Here is a 15,156-nt window from a genome sequence, read left to right on the forward strand (position 1 = left end):
AGTGCGAGTAATGTTCATTGTCCGAATGCACGACAGTTTGCTTATTCACTTACCTACTGTAGAGCATCTTGGTTGCATCCAGGATTTGGCAACTTCACAAGTAAGACTGCTATGAACAGGTTTTTGTATGGATGGAGGTTTTCAAGTCCTATGGATAGGTGCATAGTTGCTGGATTTTGTGGTGAGACCATGTTTAGTTTTTTTGTTTTATTTTGATCTTTTTGAGGCAGGGTTTCACTATGCAGTTCAGGCTGGCCTTGAAGTCCCAGTGATCCTCCTGCCTCAGCATCCCAAGTGCTGAGATTACAGGCTTGTGCCACCATCCCCAGCTTGACAGTCTTTTATAGAGCAAATGGTTTAAACAGAAAGCCTGAAATTACTAGCATAGCATCACCTTGTGATAGGTGGCAGTTTGTTACCTGTATTCTATGAAGTTGAGAGCAGAGATTAAGGAACCTACCCAGGATCAGAAAACTCTTTTTCAAATCTAAGGTTAGTCTGTCTGATCAGTTATAGTATATTATCACATACAAGTGAGTAGAGCTTTTCAGGAGGAGACTATCTGGCTGGCTGCTTCACGAACTGGCAATATACTGGTACCTATAAGGAGTTCAGCTTTACAGTTCCAGAAACTTCTGGGCTGCTTCTCTCAGAACAGTGATGAAGCTAAAAAGGATGAACTCATCGTGGCCAAACTTCTAAGAGAGTAGTGTGTAACCCAGCTTGTCAGATTATCGTGGAAAGTGGTTCTCACGCTTAAGAACCTATAGACTGAGTAGATTTCAGTTTCACAAACATTTCATCCAATTGACGTAAGAGACTAGGCGCTCACTTGACCGATGTGGTCATAAACGTAGGTCCTGTCCAGGCATTGATACTAACGAGGCAGTACTCTGTAAAAAGGTGATGGTGCGGGCGATGTTTGTGTTAAAGTTTTTAGAATATCTTGAAAGTGAAAACAGAAAACCTAGAGATTCTTCTGAAGAATTCATGGGCCTCTGCAAATATGATTCAAAGCTCCAGTTTGAAAAATTGCGGTAGGAACAGAGCTTTGTTTGAAGACTGGGGCTGTAGATACACACGGGATGCTCTAAAGCAAGGTCACTCAGGAAACCAGTTTGCAGATGAGAAGGCAGATTGGTGAGTGCAGAACAGGAGTCAGGCGTTCTCAGGAACCCGCACTGCACAAGGGCAGCGAGTTATCCTGGCTGTGGTTGCCCCACAAATATTTCTGTTTAAGATTCTACGGCCATGGAGCACAGAGCATCTCTTTCTCTGCATTATGGTGGAGGCCCAGTCAAATTATCACTCACTTCCTGTGATGTCTCCCTGCCAACACATCATTTCTACATAAATAGGAAGTGCACTTTCATCTTACAAGGAGGAGAGGTGGACAGATCATTGGAACTCCTCCGCCACACTCTCTCCATGAAGCACACTGCTAGTTTCTGACCTTTGAAATTTTATTTATTTATTTACTTACTCGTTTGTTTTGTTTTGAGATAGGGTCTCACTGTGTAGCCCAGGCTGGCCTCGAACTCTCAACAATCCTCCTGCCTCAGCTTCCTGAGTGCTGGGATTATAGACACATGCCACCATGCCTGGCTTCACTTCTGTCCTTGAACTAAAATAACAAGGGACACTTGTATAGTGTAGGTGATGGTGAAAGCAACCTTTAAACTCTCATTCGGTTTTGCCTGTGGAGTCTGCGCATCACTCATTCCTCTCAGATCTTTCCCACCTCGAGCCTCAACTGAGTCGCTTTTAGGAACCAGGATGCACCCCACCCCCATGGTCTGGGGAGGGTGGGGAGGGCGGGGAGGGCGGAGTTTGGCCTACAGGTAGGGAAGGGCCGGCACTCCTGCTCAGAGCAGCACTCCCAGGTCCAGGGCCCACTCCCAGGCTGGCCTCTCCCACCCTTGGTCCCAGCCATCCCGGAGAACAAGGGGCACCTGCCGAGCACCATAAGGGACTGCACTGAGGGCCGGGAGGAGCTGGCACTGGATGCTGCCCACGCGATCAAGCAGATGGCTGCCTGGGCACAGCAGGTGTCTCGGGTGCTCAGAGGCAGCCCAGCTTTGCTCACGCCCGCCCCTGCACCCGGAGGGCGCACACGCCATGGCAGGGTGGGCCCTGGTCCTAGCACCGGCTCAACTAAGGCTAGAGGTGGGAAGCTTGGAGAGGCATGAGTGATAGGCAGACTCTGTGGACAAAATGGGAAGGAGCTGAAGGCACTGGTGACCCCAGGCCCTCTCCAGAAAGCACTCTCTGATTTACAACTAGAGGGAACCCCTCTCCTTTTTCTCAATTCCCATTCATTTTCCTGAACCCATCTTCAAACACAAATGACTTTCTGGCTTGTATTATAGTTGTTGATGAGCGTTTCTTACCTACCTCACCAAGAAATAAGGTGGGACATAAGGGCATGTCTAATCAACTTGGCTTTTCCCATTAGGCTCTGTACATTGTCAGCACTGAGGGTGTGTAAAGTGAATAATAAACTAGAAGTATTATACACACAGAACACAGATTACAGAAGACTGAACCCTTCCCCAGTTTCTCCCCAGAAGCTGCCCCTAAGCAGGGCTTCCTGGGTCCTCTGACCTCCCCACTGTCTGCACCCACTCGACCCACAAGAAGCCAGTGTCCCTTCAGTTGGCCGGTGCTTAGGACGAACCAGTTAGATACCATGAATATCAGCCCTGCGCGGGAGACAGGCAGCACTCAGGTGATGGACAGAGAAGAGACACCGGCTAGAGATGCACGCTGGAGCAGCGAGATGGTCTCCTGTGTGTGACTCACAGGCCATGGGAATTGCAAGGGAGAAGTTGGGGGAGTCAGGTACTGTTGGAAGCTGCAAAACAGGCAGTCATTCCACTTTTCATGAATTGCTTGGGTAACAGTGAGCAAGTCAGGGGCCTTGAGTTCTAATTCCGGTCGTTTCATCTTGTCCGGGTTAATTCAACTACACAGTAAAGGGAGACTATCATGAGACCCACGCTTGCTCGGTGGATGTAGAAAAGCATGAACAGAACCTTGAGCAAGGACAGGTCAAAGGGAAAAACGTCTGGAAGAAAGCTTCCACTTTCTTGCGTGTTTGGACAGGATATACTAGTTGTAGATGAAGGCCTAGAGTTGAGGATCTCGTAAGATATGGAAAAGAAACAAGCATATTTAACATTAACCTGGTACTGCAATGCTTAACATGCCCAGTGGTCTGGGGCATTTTTGCCTGAGATAGGAACTGTTTCTTACCTCTTTAAATCACAACTGAGCTATGCTTCTCTTTCTTTGTACAGATAGTTTTTGTTTTGTTTGTCTTCCCATGGGGCTCCCAACACACTGCCAGTAGGTTCTGCCCAAGTGTGGGGGGTTTATTTCCACTGCTTTTCTGATTTGTCACTTGTTGGTCATGTTTTTCTGTGCAAACAGAGTTGCTTCATAGAAGAAAAGGAAATAAAGTCACTGTCAGTAAATCCCCCAAAAGCAGAAGTTGAGCTCCTTTCACATGAGTTTTCAAGCACAGGGGCGGCCCATGCTGGTCTCAGCAGCCCATGCTGGGCTGGATGAGCGAAGTGGGAAGGGAGGCTGGGACGGCAGAGAGCAGGAGAGGACTGGGAAGCGGCAGGGGCTGGGTCTCTGAGCCCTGCCTCTGAGTAGCAGAGAGCAGACCTAGGAAGCCGCGTGTGACAGGAACGAGCCGTGGACTTCTGATTTCTCAGACACCTGCTGTAGTTCAGGAATCTGGAAAGCTCTGTGTTATGGCTGATACATTATGTCAACTTGGGGAGTCTAGAGGTTTGGCTAAGTGACTCGGCAGGAAGCCAGGGTGCTTACTTTGTACACATCCTGAGCCTGTGCAAGAGGAGGGCATGGAGATAATGTGAGAGCTACAGGCCCCTTAGGTGGGGGTAGCCTGTTGCAGCGTAAGGCAGGGAGAGAGGCTGCTTGCCGCCATTCCTCCCTTTTGCTCTGGCTGCTTTGCTGTTCGGCTGCCATTCCCCCCTTTGCTCTTGTTGCTTTGCTTCTTCTGCCTTGGAGCCAGCCAAGTATGGACTGAAACCTCCACAAAGTGTAAGCTGCATAAACCTTTCCTTCCTTCATTTTGGGCATTGGGTATTTTGTCTCAGCAACGAGAGAAAAGTAACCAAGACATTCTGCAGGGGAACTCTCACTAGTGGGTTCTGTTCACAGTCAAACCCCTGACCTGTCAACCAGTAAGATCATCTACCTTGGAGAGACGTTTGGAATTTGAAAGTCTTAAGAAATATTATAATGGGTTGGACTCTGGAATAGGGCTTTACAATTTTCACAACATGCACTGGAATATGAGTTGTTGTTGTTGGTTACATGTCAAGTTTATACAATTCATAATTCCCAGCCTCTTTTTGGTCCAGATAAAAGTCATAAATATACCAACTGGGAGATAAAGGCTGATAGGTGAATAGTAGGACAGCTGATTGTTTTTCTGGCAAAGAGAATTTTCACAACTTTCATATAATACTTAGGGGTTTTTTTTTTGGTTTTTTTTTTTTTTTTTTGTCTTTTTGAGACGGGATCTCACTATGCACTTCAGGCTGGCCTCGAGCTCACTTTGTATCCCAGGCTGGTCTCAAACTCTCAATGATCCTCCTGCCTCAGCCTCCCGAGTGCTGGGATTATTGGCATGCGCCACTGCATCCGGCCTTTTTGTCTTTTTTGAGACAAGGTCTCGCTGTGTAGTTCAGACTGGCCTTGAGCTCACTGTGTAGCCCAAGCTGTTCTCAAACATGCAATGATCCTCCTGCGTGCTGGGATTACAGGCGTGCACCACCCGGCAACATCTGGTTGTAGCAGGCACATAGTAAACATGTGTTGAATGGACATCTGTGTGTCTGTGCTTTCAGACGAGATCAGGTGTGTTCAGGGTGGTATGGCGGTAGACAGTGTCTGTACTTTCAAATCATCTTCTGTTTGTAGAACACTACCAACCCCAGCTGGGTGTGGGGGCACACTCCTGTAATCCCAGAACTCAGAGGCTGAGGCAGGAGGATCACTGTGAGATCAAGGCCAGCCTGAACTACGTAGAGAGACCTCCCCACCAAAAACGAATACTACCAGCCTCTCAGAATCCTGAGGTACATTTCTTAAAGGCAAAATTTTTGTGGGTATAAGTGACCAAGGTATAGTTACAGTACTGATACAGTGCTGATGTTAAGTCACAAATATTTAGAATTCCAGTCACTCTTGGCATGTTATTATTCTTACTATTTTGCGTGTGTGTGATACTGGGGATTGAACCCAGGGCCTTCACACTGAGCTACATCCCCAACTATTTTCATGTTTTTTATTTTAATATAGGATCTTGCTAAGTTGCCCAGGCTGGGGTTTCAACTTGTAATCCTCCTGCCTCACCGTCCCAGAGTGCAGGGATTACAGGCATGTGCTACCATACCTCACTTCTCATTTTTTAGAAGATGTAAAGAGCCACCTTGTACCTTTGTAGAAGGTTTAAGGTCAGAGCTCTCCCTGTTTCTAGAAAGTGAAGTGAACACATTGTTTGAGAAGCATTTATTTGGGCTGGGGATTTAGCTCGGCGGTACAGCACCTGTTTGGCAAGCATGAGGTCGTGAGTTTGATTCCCGGTACCGGAAAAAAAAAAAAAAAATTTCCATAGGTTAATTTTAAGGGCTGGGGATATAGCTCAGTGGCATAAGTGCCTGCCTGGCTAGCACAAGGTTGTGAGTTGATCCCCGGTACCAAGGGGGGGAAAAAGAAAATATTTTAGGGGCTGGGGATTTAGCTCACGGAACAGCACCTGTCTGGCAAGCGTGAGGTCATGAGTTCGATTCCCGGTACCGGAAAAAAAAAAACAAAAAACAGAGAAGCATTCATTCTGTGTACTTGCTCTCTGCTGTTTATGGGACTCTCTCAAAGAGGAGTGCAATATTCCCAATAAAGTTGCCACCTGGCTGTGACAGTCCTGACAGCAGCGGTTCCCTTATGGTTCACAAGTCTTTCTACCAAGAGGGTCACTCAAATTTGGCAAAGGAACTACACTAATTTTTTCCCTCTTAGTCCAATGAAGATCATTAAAAGCACTTCTATCTACTTGTTCAGATCAGTAGCCAGTTCCTTTGACCTGATGACCAAAGAATTTTTGTTCTTTTTTTTGAAACAGTGTCTCACAATGTAGTTCAGGCTGGCCTTGAACTCACTATGTAGCTCAGGTTGGCCTCAGACTCACAGCGATCCTCCTGCCTCAGCCTCCTGAGTGCTGGGATTACAGGTGTGTGCCACCATGTCTAAAGATTTTTGAAAGCAATCATTTGTGCAGTGGAGCTGAGCTGAGTGTTTTCAAAGTATCTGCATCTGAGCACTCTTGTGCAAATGACAGAGGAACCAGCTGTCTTCTCTTCCTGTCAGTGATTCAGTCATGAGAGATGTGTCTTGTCCTTTGACTAAGCCCCGAGTTTATGCTGGACACTTCCTCTTGATTCTGAATCAGAACCCCAGGCCCTCCCTTAGCCGGTTCCTGCGTCCTTGTCGCAGTCCCTACAGTCATCCCCGCTCACTCTGGCCTTTCGCCTCTCCCTACCTGCACATCAGTGCCAGGCTGACCATAGCTTTGCCTGGACAGGCCCAGCTTAAGGAATTCGCTCTGAATGACTCACAGAATTACATCAAACTGCTCCCTGAAGAATTCCGTCTGCCTTCCGTGTAATGGTTTCCTCTGGCTTAGATGACCTTGGCTCCTGCCTGACAGAATGAACACGGCGGGAGTCTGGCTCTGTGCTTCTTTCCCCTTCCACTTTCTCCTGTCCCCTTCCCTGGCGTTTATTCTGATATCCGTCTCTGTACCTTCACGTGTGCTGTTCCTTACCCACCCACCCTTGCATTCATGAAGAAGATACTGAACTTCTTCCACATCATGGGCTGTGTTTGGGGTCCTGGGGATATGATCTCGGCAGTTTGGGTTACACCCTGCCTCTTCTTCCTCAGTCCAAGGCAGTCCAAGTCATACTCTGCCTTCAGGAACTGATTCAACCCTCACCTTCCCAAAGATTGCTTGACTCTGGAAAGCGGGTGAGTGTACCGATGAAGAGCAAAGACTTGGGCCTGATGAATGCACATGGGTTGGAATTTGCTTTTTTTGTTTGTTTGTTTCGTTTTTTGAGACTGGGTAGCCCCGGCTGGCCTTGAACTTGAGACGCTCCTGCTGCCTCAGCCTCCCAAATGCTGGTGTTGGCAGGTGTGTGCCATGATGCCTAGCTAAGTTGGAATTTGCTCTGCCACAAAGTAGCTGTGGAACCTTGGGCAGGTTCCCTAATCTTCTTAAGCCTCTTATCTATAAAATAGAAATCATAGGTGCCTCAGGGTTTTGTTGTGAGAATAGAGATAATAACTAATAGTGATATTGCTACTACCTCTGAAAACATATTGCAGGATAAGTGATAAATGTAAATAGATAATTTCATTTGTAAGTAAGTGTCATGGTGCCCGGTCACTTAAGAATGAGTGAATATTGTTTGTGAAATACCTTCCTGCTGCGTAGTACTTAGCAAGTGCGCGGAGAAAGAATGCACAGTCTCATCGTCCCTCCCTCCTGTGTCTCCAGATCGCTCAGGGGTGCCGGCTTCGGGCTGTCCCTCTCCATAGCCTTCTCCTAGTAAAGACAAACCGTTCCTGTGGACTGACAGCCACCCAGACAGAAGCCGAGACGCCTTGGTCTGATCTGACGGAGAGAGAGGGAAACTTTTACAATCTGCAGGGCACTGAATTTCCAGCTAGTGTTAAGTGGCCATAGCAAAGCATAACCTGTGGCTTCAATTTGGTCTGTCAAAGATGGAATTAAAAGTAAATTTGAAGTTTCACAACATGATTCTTTCTATTACGGGTGCTACTGTGCATTAAAATTGTCCGTGTGAGGCTCACTGGGATGGGTAGAGATTCAATCACTGCGAATGGCCTAAGGAAATGGGGTGGTGAGAATTAGGGTCATCCGTCCCGATGGGGTCAAGAAGGAGAACAGGATGTGTTTTCCTGCCTTGACATCTTGCTAGCTGGAGCTGGAGGAAAATGTTTTTCCGAACTCATTGAACAGCCTCCTCACAAATCATCGAGATAGCTGCATTTGATGAGAATAGACATGCTTTTTATGTATTTTAATTAATCATTGCTCCACCCATTCTGGGTTTTTCAGAGCGCCCTTTAGAGAAGCTTGAAACTATATCACATATCTAGGTAGATGCTCACTGACTTCAGCAAATGCCATGATAACTGGTTTCCTGCTGTGAGCCTATTTATATACCCCCGGTAACATTTTAGAATATTCCAAGAAAAATACCATGTGGCAAATACTACCAGATCCTGCATATTTAGTCATCAGTAGCTAACTAAGATACTATCTGCTAGGCATAATCTTTAGGTGTGGTATCTGTTTTGTAATAAATAGGTTACATGGATTTCAGATCAGATTTATATTTTCACAAAAGCCTTCACATGATCTCATCTGGTTCTTATGACAAGCCTGAGCCCAAGGCACAGTGCATAATGATCATCATTTTATAGTACAGAGAGAGGTCAGATGACTTGCCCAATGTTGTAAAGCCTTTAAGTAGCACGGGTAGTACAAGAATCCCAGTAGCAGTGCGGTGTGGTGGCGCACACCTCTGATCCCAGCACTTGGGAGGCTGAGGCAGGAGGATAGCTGTGGGTTAGAGGCCAGCCTGGGCTACATAGTGAATTCAAGCCCAGTTTGAACTGCATAGTGAGACCCTGTATCAAAAATTAAAACAAAAACAAACAAAAAAAAGGAATCCCAGTTTAAAAAAAAAATCCCATTATTATTATCGGGATGATTATTATATTGACTCCTTGATGTAATTCTCTGATTTCCTTTGTGCTGAACTGTATAAAAAGACTTCAGTTCGCATGTGCCCTGAGCTGCTTCAGTCTACACTGAGCTAGAGAGCAGGGTCCTTGGCTTTCACAGGAGTGGACTGGGCTGGGAGCCTGGCCTGGCCCTCCTGGCCTCTGTCCTAGTTTTCCTCAGCCCGGGCCTGGGTGGGATGGGTCGAACTGGAGCACTTTCTACATTTCGTGTTTTTCTGGTTTCTAAAAATGAGAATGGCAAGCAGCCCCTGTAGCCGGAGTATTCGTTCCAGGCAGGGAGTTCCCTGCCAGCTCCTCCAGTGGGAGGATCTGCCTGGAGGGCATTCCTACTGCCAGCTGTGATCACCCCAGCAAGTTTTAAAGCCGTATCACAGTCAGTATTCCAGGCGTGTCTGGGTCTGAATATTAGATCAGAGTGCAAATGCATTTCATTAAAATATTCTTAAAGTTGAGAGGTACACACATTTGCCCCTGGGGAGTTGTGCTCTTGGCTTGGGTGCAGGAGGGAGTGGCCGTGGCCACACAAGCCTCAACGTACACTGGATCAGCAGTGGGGCACAGTGAGCTAGTTTATTATCAGACATCACTCACTTTGGGTCTTTGTGAGAATTTCTTTCCTTCTCTCTTTCTTTCTTTCTTTGAGATGGGGATGTTGCTATGCAGTGTAAACTTGTGGTGATCCTCCTGCCTCAGCCTCTCAAGTGCGTGGGATTACAGGCATGCACCACCATGCCCAGCTTGCTTCAGTTTGTAAGAGAGAGACAGACAGAGACAGACACAGACACCCAAAATTCCAGGTAGCGAAGCTTCTTTAAATTGCAGGCACCAAGGTTGCATGACAGGAGGCTTTTCATTGCACACGAAGATGTAAAAGCCCCTTGCTCCTCCATAGCGGGAGCTCATCCATGTTGCACGCCTGCCTTAACTGTGGCTGTTCCGAGGGCAAAGGCCTGAGTGTTGCATGCTCATGAAGCAGAGGGTGGTGCCAGGGGAAACCCAGAACCACTCAGCTGCTCCATTAGAGAAGCCAGAGCAGCCCCACTCCCCTGCTGGTCTGCTCCTGTCTTGGGGCAGCAGATTCCTAGAGCAGCAGGGGAAGGCCATCTTTGAAAGTCTCTGCTAGGCTGCAAGAACATGCTTTCCCACATAAGCCTCGAGACATCTGGGGAGAGAGACAGGCGGAAAGAGGGGTGGAGGCAGGGAGACGTTCCCTGCTTAGAGCAAGCCAAGAGCGCAACAGAGACTCCAGCGTGCCAGAGGAAGGCAGGCAGATGGCCAAGAAGCTCTGAGCAGAAGCTCAGCGGCAGGGCAGGCCCCTCTCCCAGCAGGCCACTGGCCTAGAAACTTTGGAGGGGCCCACCAGTTGCCTAAGCAACCAGGGGTGTCTAAATCCCAGAGGGGGCCGTGTGTCTGAGCTCCGGGCTCCAAGTGGGGCCTTGCTTATTCTTTCCTAACTGTGTGGTGAGCAGTTGGGACTATGGGAGTTTGGAGGGCTGAGAGCCCCCCCCCCCCACCGCCCCGTCCTGCTAGCACAGTCCCTGGCCTTGGTGTGACCAGGAATGGATCGCATCATGTACACGAGCAGCTGCGAGCCTCTCCAGCTCCTCTGTGAAATCGTACTAGTTATTGTATCCCACCCCTTGCAGCATAGCTGTGACTTAGTTATAAAATTGTCCTTTGCTGGCTGGACAAAGGAGCTCACGGGGACCTCAGTCTCCTCCCCGGAGTGTCCCAATCTCATTTCCTAAGCCCCTAGTGCTTGTGTTTTCCACTCTCCCATCCCAGGCTGAGAGAAGCTGGTGTCCTGACACTGCAAGCATCGCACCCCCACATCCTAGGAGGGTCAGGCCCTGGCAGAGGTGGTGGCCTTATGTCCACCAGCTGCGGAGTGCACATGAGGAGGGGGGACAGAGAGCCTCGAACACCGCTTTCCACCTTGGCACCTCCTCTCTTTTCAGCCCTTTTCCTTTCTTACCCTAAGTCTTTTCCCAAGCCTCCTGACTCGATTTCCTGGCTCCCAGAAACCTCTGGTGTGAGAACAGGCAGAGGAATCTCCTGGGGTGCACTTGGAAGGAAGGGAGTGAGCTCGCGGTTGGATAACTTCCACGAGCGGAATCTACAGCAAGTGGTTCTTAGCCCTGCTGCACAATAGAGTCATCTGGGAGCTGTTAAAAAATTGCACCGCCCAGGCGCGGGCCCAGAGATTCAGCTCAATGGGCCTGAACAAAGGTTTTTTTGTTTTTGTTTGGAAACAATTTTTGATAAAGGTATTTGTAAAAACAATTCCCAAGTGACTCTGGGATGAGAACTGCTGAGTTCGAGGTGCATGGCTTGGGCTCGGGTGCAGAAGAGGCCCCTGTGGGCCACATAATGGGGCCCAAGCCTTGCTGGTCTGCAGGCAGCCTCAGGGCAGGCCACCAGCCAGCTGTGCTTGTCACCCGCGCTGGCCCTCTTCATTGGCCAGATGTGGCGCGAAGTTGCTCTCAGCTTGAGGAAGGTGGTCAAGGACGGCAGGAACCCAGCGCCGTGCTCCAGGACAGGAAGGGAGCTGTGGGAAAATCAGAGGGGAGAAATAGGTTCCAGGGCCCTGGGAGTGGGGCTGGCTGATTTCTTTCTGCACATCTAAAATAAAACCCAGAGGAGGGATGGGCAGAGTCGAAAGGAGAGAAAAAAGAGAAGTGAAATAGCAGACAGAATTGCAAATGAGAATGAGAGGATCCAGAAAGATGAAAACACACACACACACACACACACACACACACACACACACACACACACCCCTGGTCTCTGAAGGTCTTAGGAGGCTGGGCTTTTGACTCAGTTACAAGTGGCCTTCCTTGGAAATTTGTCCCTAGTCTCTGAATAGCTATAGTCGAGCAGCTGCTTTGGGACCGTTATTTCAGTGTCCCAGAGGAAAGATATTTTGGGGTTTAGTCCTTGCCAGAAATAAGAAGCCAAGGGAAAAGGAGAAACATTACAGAATTTCCAAAAATATTTTGATAGCGATGCAAAACTGCAGAAGCTTAAAGAAAAATTAGAGTATACTCTTATTTTAAGGAAGCCTAGTGGACTGGGTCTGTACTTTGGATTGTAGATAAATTATGTTTCCCTGTGTTGTTCCAACTCTGGAAGGGCCTGTAAGTTCAGATATATGTGAGTGTATGTATATAATGTATTGGTGCATGTATATACTTTTATATATGTGTGCATTTATTTGTAATATGTATTTTTAGTGTTATGATTTGTATACATGAAACAGGTAAGTAGTATTTAAGTTTTAAGATAATACTGGACCAAAAATAAAAATAGTTGGGGTGCTGGAGGTGTAGCTTAATGATAAGAGTGCTTGCTTAGCATGCTCAAGGCCCTGGTTTCAAATATATATCATTTTGCCTATTCTGGAAAATAAAAAAGATAACATCATATAAGACGGATAGGAAAGTTAACAGGGAAGGCTTCAGTTAGTGATTTAAAGTTTGGCTATATATCTTAGAAATCAAATATGACCTTACCTTGGCTGTAGTCTTTGGGGCAGCACTGGCTTATTACCTTTCTCAGGGACCTTTTGTGAGCCTGGCTGGGAGTAATTTGCTCCTACTAAAGCTTGCCCTTCTCCAGTTCTTCCCTCTACCAGTGTCCATGTCTCCTGAATAGCTAAGGAACAATTTCTTCTTTCTAACGTGTTCCAGTCTTAGTGGTTAAAGGACTTTGCTCTTCTCCCAGCAGCCTGGCAATAAGGCTGTTTTATGAGTTCTCATGTTTAATTAGTATAAGCTATAACTTGTTGTTCCGTAATATTTTGTTATAATACGCTCATTTTCTCTTAACACCCAAGGGCAGGGCTGCACAGGCTGCAATTTTATAAATAAAATAAAATAACGTTAATTATGCCTTGGAGGCTGGCAGATGTGGATTTAGGAATGATTGCACTATAAGGCTATTCCTTCGTCCTGTGCATTAAGTGGCTATCTGCCCATCCGTCACCCTGCCTAGGCAGCTGGATCTGTAGAATCAGTTTTGGATCAAAGTGACTGAAAGTTGCAAAGCTTTGCTTATACCAGCAGAGAAGGTTTTCATGCAATGTGGGACCAAGTAATAAACATTTCTATGGTGCAAAATTAAAGTGCAGGATCTCAAGGAGTGAGATTTTCCTAGTCATCAAAGTGTGTGAACCTTTTGAAGGATGGGCAGTGGCTACTGAGAAGAATTCAGATTTTAACTCTGTTCCGGAATAAAAACTGCTCCTTAAAATATGGGAGAAAAAACAATTTCTCAGCCCAGTGGCTCTTTTTTAAGCTTTTAGTGTGATAAGGAAAATAAATTATACATTAAAAAAGAAAATATTTTCTTGCACATAATAGTAAACTACAGAAATTTGTTTTGTATTTTGTATTTTTAAAATTGACATTAGTAACATGTACCCTCCTCAAAGCAGAGTTTGTCATTTCACTACTAAATTTAAGATTGAACTTAATTTAGAAAGTGAAGTTGTATGCTAATTGACAATGATAATTAAAATTTTACAGTGCCTCACAGTTTATAAAAAAATTTGTATGCTTGCTCACTTAATTTTCACAACCTGGAGAGGCAGATCAAGTACGTTTTATTGTCTCTATGGGTGGAGAACTGGGATTGGAAAAGTTAAGGATCTTGCCCCAAGATGTAAAACTGGTATGTGAAGAAATTACATCTGACACCAAACCTATACTCTTGTTTAACCGTTAATTGATTAGTTGGTAAGGACTGTAAAAGCCGATGAATTCTGCATAGATGTCTTGGATCATATGGTTTCTTATTAAAGTTTTGGTTTTTGTTAGGGTTCTCTAAGGGAAATCTCACATAAGAGGCAAACCCAAGCTTCCCGCGTTCCTGGTCTCTAAATCCAACAGATCAGCACCGCTGGCTCAGGCAGGTGTAGCCCTGGTCCCAATAGAGAATGAGCGCTGGAAAGATTCCTTCCTCTTAGCTTAGCCCAGCCCAGCTGTGACAACACTGGACCCTTTCAAAATCAGCTTATCCTGGTAAACTGAGAAAGAAATTACAGAAATACGTAGATAGATTCACTTATGGAATACAGATTTTCAGATTCTTATGAACTGTCATTGAAGGACGTTAGTCACTGGGCTTTCAGGATTCACCACACCAGGGCCTGCCTGGCTTTAATCCTGTTAGTGGTGAGAGGAGGATGGACAGCAAGGTGCTCAAATACATAGCCTGGGTGGACTACCATTGTTCAGATACTCAGTCCTTCTTGTTATTCCAAGTGTGAGCACTTGCTGACCAAGCGGCTGCCATTCCTCAGCCTCTTCAGGGGTGCCATTTGGTGTTTTGGTTTTGTGGGAAGACAGTAGTAAGATGGAAAGGTGCTGGGCTGGAGGATGGGGCCAAGGTACACATCCAGACCCCTGCGTGACTGTGGCAAGTCCATTGCTTTTCTGATCTCAGTTTCCTCATCTGAGAGTAAATGGATTAAGCTGGACCTGCACATACTTCCCCTCCTCCGCTGAGAGCCTTTCTCTGTGACCAGAGTTTGGGAAGCCCAGGCTGAGGACGAGAGGATGGAACCACCTCTTTCTGTGCAGGTACATACACAAAGGCTTGGCGCGGACCTGGGGCCCAGACACGCAGATTCTTCAAAGACCCAGGGGGTTGAGAACACTCCTTTCGGGCCTAGAGATGCAAACACCAGGAAAAACAAGATTACTAACTTAAAAGAACGCAGACCTGTAGAGAAGGGCTGACAGATGACACCCAGATGGGACATTTTCGGTTAGGATGTAAACTTCCCAGGGTGGGATCTTTGTTCTGTTTAATGATGGATTCCACTTTTAGGCACTTGATTCGAGCTTATTAAATGATGAATGAACACTTTAAACTTGTGATAAGATAAATGGGCAATGTGAGATTAATTTATCTAAAACTGCATTCACTTGAAAATTACATCTAGGTTGTAGTGGTGTATTTAGAATTGCTAGCAAAGCTACTGCATGTAGCCATCAAGTGGTTTGACCTTAACTTCTTTTTTTTTTATTATTTATTTTATTTTATTTATTTATTTATTTATTTATTTTTTGCAGTACCGGGGATCAAACTCACGACGTTATGCTTGCCAGGCAGGCACTTATGCCACTGAGCTTTATCCCCAGCCCTTGTTTTTTTTGGAGACAGGGCCACACTGTGTAGTTTAGGCTGGCCTCGAACTTGTGGCGGTCCTCCTGCTTCAGCCTCCCAAGTGCTGGCATCAACCTTAACTTCTACAACTTTCACTCTCCCTACTTTGAG

At 46.5% G+C, this 15,156-nt stretch overlaps 1 long non-coding RNA gene across 3 annotated transcripts in view; it reads left to right on the forward strand.

Annotated features, from left to right (window-relative positions):
• The window catches only part of LOC102008678, an 8,723-nt gene extending 870 nt beyond the window's left edge, over positions 1-7,853 (forward strand). The window contains exons 1-3 of one of the 3 annotated variants that reach the window (XR_001235821.1): positions 6,251-6,699; positions 6,982-7,065; positions 7,598-7,853. This is a non-coding gene — a long non-coding RNA (uncharacterized LOC102008678). Of the gene's footprint in view, positions 1-6,250; positions 7,066-7,597 lie in introns of those variants that run through there. The other 2 variants (XR_262484.2, XR_001235820.1) reach the window with 2 other exon arrangements.
• The last annotated feature ends 7,303 nt before the right edge of the window (positions 7,854-15,156 follow it).

The sequence above is a fragment of the Chinchilla lanigera genome, unplaced genomic scaffold (assembly GCF_000276665.1).
Source record: "Chinchilla lanigera isolate Chin_1 unplaced genomic scaffold, ChiLan1.0 scaffold00048, whole genome shotgun sequence".
Taxonomy (NCBI): Eukaryota; Metazoa; Chordata; class Mammalia; order Rodentia; family Chinchillidae; genus Chinchilla; species Chinchilla lanigera.